The sequence below is a fragment of the Bos javanicus genome, chromosome 9 (genome assembly GCF_032452875.1).
Source record: "Bos javanicus breed banteng chromosome 9, ARS-OSU_banteng_1.0, whole genome shotgun sequence".
In the NCBI taxonomy this organism is placed as follows: Eukaryota; Metazoa; Chordata; class Mammalia; order Artiodactyla; family Bovidae; genus Bos; species Bos javanicus.
Genome location: NC_083876.1, coordinates 33,139,236 through 33,150,795, shown reverse-complemented (window position 1 = coordinate 33,150,795; position 11,560 = coordinate 33,139,236).

The following is an 11,560-nucleotide window of genomic DNA, read 5'->3' as shown; positions in this document are numbered from 1 at the left end:
AACAATTTGCTTTCAACTTTAAAAAAACACATTCATTGTAAAAAAAAAAAAAAAAGAATTCAGAGAAGCAAATGTAAAGGAAAAAACTTCTAATACCATCATTCATTGATTACATTTCTGGTGACAATCCTAGAATTTTTTGGTATTTATATTTAAATGGATCTTACTGTAACAGGTTTAATAAATTCCTTTTAAACTACAAACCCCAAATTGAGTGTTGCATTCTGTTTTGTGTTTGGCTCTTGTGTCTAGATATAAACAGTTATGTCACATGAAAATGTTTGAAAAAATTATAGTCCACATTGAGTTGTCCTTAATGAGAACTCAGCCTTGGTCCAAAATCTTCAAGAAATTTTATACCCATTTCTCTTCCCTCGATCTTCTAGAGATTCAAGTACTATAAATTAAGCATCTGGATTTAGCATCCAGATGATGCAAAAAAACGTAAAAACTATATGTACTCCCAGGTCAGACTATTTGGATTATCTGCTATTGACCATTTTTATACTTTTCTTCATTAGCACTAATAATTTAACTTGCCCTTATAAGGACAGGGGTAAAAATCTGTCTCAGGGAAGGAAAACCTGACCAAAATGATGAAATCAGAATGATATCTAAGTGTCAACATAATAGTATATATTTCCTTTCTGATGATTGGTGTCAACTGCTGCTGCTGCTGAGTCACTTCAGTCGTGTCCGACTCTGTGCGACCCCAGATGCCCCATCCCTGGGATTCTCCAGGCAAGAACACTGGAGTGGGTTGCCATTTCCTTCTCTAGGTTTTAACTGCTAAGTCTTTTATAAGTTTGGTCTGTGAACCATTCCTTTATTTTGATAAGTATATTTTGCCATGTCATTCCCCAGTAACAGCCATATGTAACAACTGCTTAAAGATAACTTGTACAGAATTCACTAGAGAAGTAACAGGTAATGGTAATAGTAACCCAACTGTTTTCCCCAGAGAGGAGCCTATATTTTCATTAGGTTTCAGATAATTAGAAAATGGGACATCAAAATGTGGACTTTGACTCCACTAGAGAGATTTGACAGCATCTATCCAGTGCAGTTGTTTACTCCGGCTGGAGTGGTTATGCCCACTGCTGGACATTTGACAATGTCTGGAGGCAGTTTTATTTGTCACAGCTGGGGGAGGAGAGGAGTACTCCTGGTATCTTAAGAGGCCAAGGCTGCTGCTGGCAGTGCTACAATGCATCTGACAGCCTTCAAAACAAACAGCTGTCCTGCCTCAAATGTCAGTAGTGCTGAGGCTCAGAATCTGAGGAGGGTTGCCTAAAATGTGCTGTACGTAATTGTGGGGGAAACAATTTGTTTAGATTTGAATCCATAGATCATAGTTTAGAGATGAAATATTTACATGCATATTTTTAATTACATGATGATATATTAACTTTCCTACTCATGAGCTCTATTCATTATTTTTACATTTATCTTTGACATTTTGAGATACCTACCAGTTTTCCAAAGCTTGTCAGCTTTTGTCTAAATTTATTTGAAATTCATGTTTTTTGAAAGATAGTAGTGTTATACACAAGTATGATATTGTAAGAAATATAATGCTTCAAATTACTCATTGTATAAACAAGTTAGCAATTTCTTTCATGCATCCTGTAGGTAATTTGTCTCCAAAAATTAAAAATTGTATGTATTTTTAAGCTTTTTATTTTGTATTGGGGTCTAGCCAGTTAACTATGTGATAATTTCAGGTGAACAGCAAAGGGACTCAGCCATACAAAAAATTATCTTTAAAATGCTTGTATATATGTTGTATGCTTATTTTGGAGATCCTATCTCTAAGAATAGTAACTAAATAGGTTTTATATTTCTTTACCTCTTGTTTTTAAATAATTTACCTTTTTTAGCCCTCTGAAAATAACAGTGATAGAAGTGGCTTCAGTCTAATGTAATTTCCCCAAATACTACCTGCAATTCAAATAAATAATTGAGAGTGCTCCTTGTGAAGAGACTTTGCTTGGCCTGGACACAGGACTTTTCTGAGGGATAATTATAGAGATACGAACCTGCTTATATTTGAGTGTTCATGAGATGTATGTATACATGAAAATAGTGAAGTTCATCTGTATATAAATATGCAGAATATTAAGTTTGCAAAATCAGTCCTTATCAGTTACACTCTGAAGTCCTCAGCTTACCAGATGGAATACAAGACCAGCCGTGATGCTCAGCATGTCGATTTGATGGTGCTTTTAATTGTTTTAAAAGAAAATCATGACTTGCCTACTACTTACGGCCCAGGAAAAGGAGACAAGTGAAGTTAACACAACCAGCTTGTGTACGTATTTTATTCATGCAAGTAGAAGTAAGATTGTGATCGATGTTCGTGTCAAACAGTAGTTATTGCCGAATTCCTCTTCATAGGACCTACACCATGTTCTACTTCCACTTGCAGTATATAAGATTGCCTATTTCCTAGAGTCTGCTGCTGTCAGCTCTTAGATTTTTGCAATTTGATGGACAGGAAATTTGTGTGCTTTTAATTTGCATTTTATGGTAGATTGTGTTTGCAAAGATGGCTACAAGAGTAGTTTCTATTCCATGTGCCCTTTTTTTTTCCCCATGTACTTTTAAGCTATGTTACTTTGCCAGTTTTTCATAATGAGATAGTCTATTTCCCTATTCCTTGAATCTGGGCTGACCTTGTGACTAACTGTGGTTAATGTATGTGTCAGAAGTGACACTCAGCTCACAAGGCTGCATCTTAAAGATCTTGCTTCTTCCTCCTTTTTCTCAGAGCGCTGAACTATCACATAATGAGGTCTATCTGTCTTACTGGAGAGACCATGTGTGGGTGGAGCGGGGAAGGTCTCAATGAAAGGAGGAGAGAAGGAGAGAGGCTTAAGAGGGGCTATAAATGGACATTTTAATGGGTCTATTAAAAGATATCAGTCAGTTCCCTTGTGTAGACCTTATTTTAATCCAAACTTCTGTTTGTTATTTTTATTTGTTTCAGGTTAAATTTACACATTAACTTGGAGAGAATTTTTATGCTGTTGAATTGACCAGGCCCAGTGGACATCATTCATTTGTTTAACTCTTGAGTTTTTTAATCCTTCAGGATTATTTTAAAATTTTATTCATGTAAGTATTGCAGATTCCTAACTTCACATGCAAGTATTTGTGGCTCAGCTGGTAAAGAATCCGCCTGCAATGCAGGAGACCTGGGTTTGATCCCTGGGTTGGGAAGATCTCCTGGAGAAGGGAAGGCTACCCACTCCAGTGACAAAGAGTCGAACACGACTGAGCAACTTTCACTTTCATTTGTATAGATTTTTGTGTGTTGATTTTATATTCTACCTCATTGAATTCTCATATTGTTTATAGTAGTTTTGTTTTTCTTAGGTTTTCTAGATATTCTATCATATCATCACCAAATAGAGATAATTTTACCTCTACCTTTCCAATTCTTTTAACTTTTTTCTAATTATGTTTGCTAGTACCTCCAATGTAAAAAGTGGTAGAGATAATGGGTTCAGTTCAGTTCAGTTCAGTTGCTCAGTTGCGTCCGACTCTGCAACCCCATCAATTGCAGCATGCCAGGCCTCCCTGTCCATCACCAACTCCCGGAGTCTACCCAAACTGATGTCTGTTGAGTCAGTGATGCCATCAACCATCTTATCCTCTGTTGTCCCCTTCTCCTGCCCTCAATCTTTCCCAGAATCAGGGTCTTTTCAAATGAGTCAGCTCTTTACATCGGGTGGCCAAAGTATTGGAGTTTCAGCTTCAACATCAGGCCTTCTAATGAACACCCAGGACTGATCTCCTTTAGGATGGACTGGTTGGATCTCCTTGCTTTGGCATTTCCTTTCTTTGGGATTGGAATGAAAACTGACCTTTTCCAGTCCTATGGCCACTGCTGAGTTTTCCAATTTTGCTGACATACTGAGTGCAGCACTTTCACAGCATTATCTTTTAGGATTTGAAATAGCTCAACTGGAATCCCATCATCTCCACTAGCTTTGTTCATAGTGATGCTTTCTAAGGCCCACTTGACTTCACATTCCAGGATGTCTGGCTCTAGGTGAGTGATCACATCGTTAGGATTATCTGGGTTGTGAAGATCTTTTTTGTATAGTTCTCCTGTGTATTCTTGCCCCCTCAATATCTTCTGCTTCTGTCAGGCCCCTACCATTTCTGTCCTTTATTGAGCCCATCTTTGCATGAAATGGTCCTTTGGTATCTCTAATTTTCTTGAAGAGATCTCTAGTCTTTCCCATTCTATTGTTTTCCTCTATTTCTTTGCATTGATCGCTGAGGAAGGCTTTCTTATTTCTCCATGCTATTCTTCGGAACTTTGCATTCAAATGGGTATATCTTTCCTTTTCTCCTTTGCTTTTCGCTTTTCTTCTTTTCACAGCTATTTGTAAGGCCTCCTCAGACAGCCACTTTGCTTTTTTTTTGCTGTGCTTTAAGCCTGGCTTCAATGAGAATGCCTCTACTGTTTCCCCTCTTATCAGGTGCTGATTTGAAAGCTAAGCATATGTATATGTTTATGTTTATACATATAAATTATGATAAATATTTATCATTTCCTATTTAAACAGTTGATTATTAAATCAAGAATGGATGCTAAATTTTATTCAAGGCTATTTAGAATATATAGGGAAGATCATATGATTTTAGTTCTTAGATCTTTTAATATGGTGAGTTATACTAATGGTTTCCTAATATCATCATTGTATTCCTGGAATAAACCACACTGAGATACATTATTCTTTTTTTTTTTAATGAGCTATTAGATTCTATTTGCTGATATTTTAATTCAAATTTTGCATTGATGTTCATAAATAGGTCTGAAGTTTTCTGTCCTTTGCAGTATAATTCAGGTTTTTGAATCAATGTTATATTTTACAAGAATACACTGGATGTTTTTCTTCTTTTAGAACAGTTTAATAGGGTGATATTATTTAATCTTTGAAGATTTGATAGAATTTCCCTCTGAAACTACCCAGACCTGGTGCTTGTTCTGGGGTTAGTTCTTTGATAAGTTTTTAATTTCAGTTTATATTTTCTATCTGAATAGACGCTAAATGTGGTAAAATATATTTTCCTAGTATATTCATTCAAGTTTTCAAATTTGTTTGGAAAGACATGAACTAAGTCATGTTTCAGTGTTTTCTTTTTTAAATGCAGCCTTTGTTTCCAAGTTATTTTTTCCTTTTCCTTTCTGTGTTCTTTTTTATTAATTATCTAGTCCTCTCATTTATTTTGTTGATTAATTTTTAAAAACCATCTTTTAAATTTGTTCTATTGTTTCATTTTGTTTCTAAAGTGTTATTTGTACCTTATCTTTATTATTGCATTTCTTCTTTCAGCTTTCTCTGTTGTTATTTTTATAGCTTTTGAAGTGGGTATTTAATGCAGTACATTTATTCTTTATTTTTCTTAATATATATGTATATATGTGTGTATATATATATATACTTTATATTATAAGCTTTAAATTGTCCACCCATCACTGATTTAGTTGTATCCTACATATCCTGATAATGTGATGTTTTTATTATAGTTTTTAAAGAAATCTGACAATTTTGGCTTGTCTTTCTGCTGTTATGTAAGTTGTTTAATGAATGGTTTTTAAAGTTCTGGTAAAGTGATAATTTATGCTCTTAAAAACTTGTTTATTGTCTTATAATTTTGTTATATTGTGATCAAAGAATATCATTTGTGTTTTCCTACTTTATACAACTTTTTGAAATGTTCTTTTTGACATAATACATAGTTTTCTCAAATGTTTCATGTTTCTTGAAAAGAAGATAGATTGTTCAATATAGTACAAATTTTTATATACATTCATGCATATAAGTACCTACTTTATTAAGTATGTTATTAATATTTAAGACTTCTATATACTTACATGTATTTATTTTTGCTTTATCTGTCTTGGACTAATGTATTATTAATTTATCTTATCAATTTTTGCATCTTCTGAAGTTTCTGCTTTATGAATGTGGCTGTGATATTATTTGGTATAGAGATACTCAAAACTGCTATATTTTCATTATGAATTATGAACTTAATGTTACACAGTGTCCTTTATCTTTGATTAATGCTTTGGGGCCTGAGTTTGCCTTGTTGGATATTATGCTCACAACCCTGCTTTCCTTTTGTTTGCAATTGCCTAGTCTATTCTGCTTATTTCTCTAGTTTTACCCTTTTTGAGGGATGTCTCTTGGATACAGCATAAGCTTGGACTTTACTTTGTTAAACTATATGGAAGAAGTAAGTAGTTGGTTAAGCCTCTTTACATATATTGGTATATCTTACTTGGTAAGTCTGTGCATTGATGGTGGAGACATCTAAATTTTTGCTGAAGACTTCCAAATTCGTGCTTCCTAGGTTTTCAATAATGTGTATTATTTTTATAAATGAACACCTATATAGAGTAAACTTTTATATTAGAAGAGCCGGGTTTTTATATTTTATGTGCATGAGCTTCCCAGGTGGCGCTAGTGGTAAAGAATCCACCTGCCAATTCAGGTAGACATAAGAGACGCAGATTCAATCCGTGGGTTGGGAAGACCGTCCCCTGGAGGAGGGCATAGCAGCCCACTCCAGTATTCTCGCCTGGAGAATCCCATGAACAGAGGAGCCTGGCGGGCAATCATTCAAAGGGTTGCAAAGAGTTGGACACTGCTGAAGTGACTTCACACGTGTGCACTCATTGTATATATTTAATTTTACTTATATAGAGTTTATATATGTATAATATTTTTTATTTTAAAATGTTTTGCATGACTTTTTTTTCTTTGATTGACAGTAGTGACCTGAAATAAATAGACTGACGAATATTTCTCCAGCAAAGGTAGATTTATGTGGAATCAGCAGAGAATTGCAGTTCTGAGTCTGCAATCACAGTGAGCCTTGTTCAAGTCCCCCCACAGCAAGAGAAGGAGAATGCTTATGCAGAGAGGCAAAAGGAAGTTGGTAGGGCTGTGGTAACAGAGAGCCCATGGCTCTTTACTGGTTGAGTCCTTGTCAGGAAAGGAGTCTTTCTTTTCCATTGATCTGCTATTGTTACAGGGCATAAGAGCTCCCCCTTCTGGTCTCCCAACTCTATTCAACTGAGGTTTGTGTTAATTTTTTTTTTTTTTTTTACAATGGTTTAAAAAAATCTGTGCTGTGCTTGTTGCTCAGTCGTCTCCCATTCTTTGTGACTCCATGGACTGTAGCCTGCCAGGCTCCTGTGTCCGTGGGGATTCTCCAGGCAAGAATACTGGAGTGGGTTGCCATGTCCTTTCCCAGGGGATCTTCCTGACCCAAGGATGGAACCCAGGTCTCCAGCATTGCAGGTGAATTCTTCACTGTCAGAGCCAACAGGAAAGTGCTTGATATTTTCATTGTCATTTTCTTTTGTCCTTTTTTGTTATACCATCTCCCACCCCATAGTAGTAACCTGCTCATAGTGGGTATTTGGGGAATAGTAAATAACATGAATGACTGTCCCTAGGCAACTTTAATCCCTCTTTGAATGTGTCTGCTGGAACCAAATCTGTGATATAAATAGAGACCAACAACACTGTATGACTTGACATGATCTGGTCATTCTGTTTTCAAGGAGAATTTAAAACACTACGGTTCATCATTTCCTTGAACTCAATTTCCCCTTAAGCTGAATGTGTCATTCTTCTTTTACTGGGTACTTTTGTCTTTAGTATTCATATGACATGCAGAGGAAATGGAAATTTAAAAAATACTATTTATTAACAGATTATGATGGTGTTCTAGGCTGAATAATGGCCACCCAAAGATAGCAAGTCCTAAACCCTGGAATATACGTTTCCAAACGTTCTCTTAACGTTTGGAAAAATGGTTTTGCAGATGTAATCAAATTAAGAATGTAATACAATTATTGTATTGCTGTCTATTTCTTCCTTCAGTCCTGTTAATATTTGCTTTATATATTTATGTTCTCTTATGTTGGGGTGCATATATATTTACAATTGTCATATCCTCTTGATGAATTGACCCCTTTGTCGTTGCACAGTGATGTTATTTGTCTTTTTTTGACTTAAAGGCTATTTCATCTGACCTAAGTATAGTCTTTTCTTTCTCTTTTGGTTATCATTTACCTGGAATATCTTTTTCCATCCCTTCACTTTCAGGCTTCATGTGTCATTAAAGTTAAAATGAGTCTCTTGAAGGTGCCAAATCGTTGGTTCACCAGAGCAGGAACTGGGATCTGCCACAAGGTTCACTTCGCTCTCCTCCCCCCATCAGAGGATGACTCTGCCATGCTGCCTGGGTTTGGGGTAGGGTGAAGGGTAAAATGTGAGACTGTCTTTCCTCCCTTCTTCAGTGCATCTTTTCTTATTTGTTCCATCCAGGGTCTGTGAGGTGACCAGTGCTGGAAACTCCTGTCACACCATCTTGCTGACCTTTTAAAGCACTTCAACCTGCTTTAAAAATAGATGAAATAAGGGCCAATTTTTGATGCAGTAATGTTGTTGCTATTGGCTTGTTGTTATAAATCCCGTTTTTCAAAAAGAGTTGCAGCATCAGCAGATTTCAACAAAGTGGTTACTAAGCATATCTGGCTCTTCATGCAGCCGAGTCACTTCCTAGTGATCTTTATCAGACCGAAACTAACAAAGTTTGAATATGCTAGTCTTTGTGTAGTGAGTATTAACATTTTCTTTATTTTTCCCAGTGAGTTGTGTCAAAATGGCATTTGACAAATCAGTCAACTGAAATAGAATTCTGGGGTCACCTTCATGCCTCTTTATTTCATTAGGAGTGGAGTCATATCCATTGTGGTTCATTTTTCTTGTTTCATTTTCATAGCCAGATACATGATTTAATCTTCCCTCGTAGCTCAGTTAGTAAAGAATCTGCCTGCAATGCAGGAGACCCGGTTTTGATCCCTGGGTCGGCAAGATCCCCTGGAGGAGGAAATGGCAACCCATTCCAGTATTCTTGCCTGGAGAATCCCATGGACAGAGGAGCCTGGCAAACTACATTCCATAGGGTCACAAGAGTTGGACACGACTTAGCGACTAAATCACCACCACATGATTCAAGGGCAGTTTACTTGGAGAAAAAAACGCATTTCTCTTGCATATGTTACATGAAATAGGAAAAACCTAATTCTTCATCAAAAGCATCAAAAAGTTGGTACTTTTGGACTGTGATGTTGGAGAAGACTCTTGAGAGTCCTTTGGATGGAAAGAAGATCAAACTAGTCAATCGTAAAGGAAATCAGTCCTGAATATTCACTGAAAGGATGGATGCTGAAGTTCTAATACTTTGCCAACCTGAAGCAAAGAACTGACTCATTGGAAAAGACTCTGATGCTGGGAAAGATTGCAGGCAGGAAGAGAAGGGGATGACAGAGAATGAGATGGTTGGATGATATCACTGACTTGATGGACATGAGTTTGAGAGAACTCTGGGAATCAGTGATGGACAGGGAAGCTTGGCATACTGCAGTCCATGTCGTCACAAAAGAGTCAAATGTGACTGAGCGACTGAACTGAATTCTATCAGAATATAGAAATTTATTAGACATATACGCCCCTACTTTAGGACTGAAAAACTTCCTTTGGTATCTCCTGAGACTATTCAGGTATGGGGCTTCTGGAGTGAAGAATTTGTTGTCAGACTGAGTTACTGGTTGATGTTTCTCCTATCATACATGTTCAGGCCACAGATCCTGTTTCTCTCTCTACATTGATTACTAGGATGCTTAGAAGTGTTCCTCACTTCTACTGAGTCTGAGAATCAATCCTGCTTTCGTATTATAATTTTTAGCCTAATTTTTCACCAACTCCAATTTCTTTATTTATTTATTTTCATCTTTAAAGAGCTTAGCTGGTCATATTTAGGTTGTCCTAAAAAGGTAGATCTCATCTTTGCATGTATTTAAATCACAGGGTTTTGCAGATGGGGTGAGTGTGTTACCCAGGCTCCATGAGGAAACATAACCCAGGTCTTGCTGGCTCTCGCCCTTGCACGTCTTCTCTCCTCTGGGCTCTGACTCCTGTCCTCCTGTAGACAGACAAATGCTCTTTCTGCCTCTCCAGGCCCCTAGGGCAAGCTCCTCTAGCAGATGTTCTCCACCCACCCCTTCCCCATTCAGATCATCTCATGCAAATGAATATCACAGACTTGGAAATGCACTACTTCATAAACATGCTTTCTTTAAAATATTCTCTTTACTTTAAAAAATTATTTATTTATTTATAGGCTGTGCTGGGTCTTTGTTGCTGCACGGGCTTTTCTCTAGTTGCGGTGAGTAGGGGCTACTCTAGTTACAGTGGGCTTTTCATTGCGGTGGCTTCTCTTGTTGCAGCTCCCGGGCTCTAGAGCTTGGGCTCAGAAGTTGTGGTGCATGAGCTTGGTTGCTGCTTGGCATGTGGGATCTTCCCAGACCAGCGATCAAATCTGTGTCTCCTGCATTGGCAGGTGGATTCTTCACCACTGAGCCACCAGGGAAGCCCCATAAAAATTCTTGAAATCCTCTTAGCTCAGCCCAGATCCACAGGTTTATTCAAGCTAGGAAGTCAGGAAATGTACAGAGCACAGGGAAGTGACCGCACTTCCTCTGTTGTTTTGGCCTGTGTTTTGTCTCTCTGCAGCCCCAGGACTGTGCTCCCATTCTGGGCACTCCAAACTGTTTACTGCTCTTTCTACCACCGCTCAGGTCACAGTCAGGGTGCACCCGCGCTGGTGATGCCCTCTCATGAAGTCTTCCTATCCATGATTGTCTTGCCTCTAATGCACATGCTCTTCATGGGATGTAGATGGATGTTGCTCCATTTCCTGATGCTTTGTTGAATATGCGGTTCTTGAGAAAAACAGTGTGCACTGATAATTGAGAAAAGTATAGGGGTCCTATGCCTTTTATAGATTCAGAGAAAAAAAGCATTAATTAAGAAAACTATTCTTTTTTTGTTTTTCATTTAAATCTTTCCAAGTTGTATAATCAAAATATGGTTTTATAATTTTTCCCATTCATTAATTATCCCTTTTAGCTATTTGATTCAAGTCAGTTCAATTAAATATTGAACTGTACATATGGCATAAAATATATGAGCTATAAAATAAATAAGGCATTGCTCCTACTCATAAGAAGTTTTAGAGTAATACTTTTTTTTTCTCACTCCCCTTGGAGAGGATTTAAAAACACTGATGTCAGCACTCTAGTCCCGGGAACTATGATTTAAATGGTTTAAGGTGGGGTCTATGACATTTTTAAAAATTGAAATATAGTTGGTGTGCTGTATTATATTAGGTACCTGGCTGATAACCTGCTCCTTCCTCAAGGACATTTTATTGCCTTCTGTTGGAAACTTGTGGTAAGCAATGTACTTTATTAGGTCTCCAATGTGAATGGTGTCACTTAGATGTGGGCTGAAGTAAATATTTTGGGGGCTCCAAAATCACTGTAGATGGTGACTGCAGCCATGAAATTAAAAGATGCTTACTCCTTGAAAGGAAAGTTATGACCAACCTAGATAGCATATTGAAAAGCAGAGACATTACTTTGCCAACAAAGGTCCGTCTAGTCAAGGCTGAGGTTTTT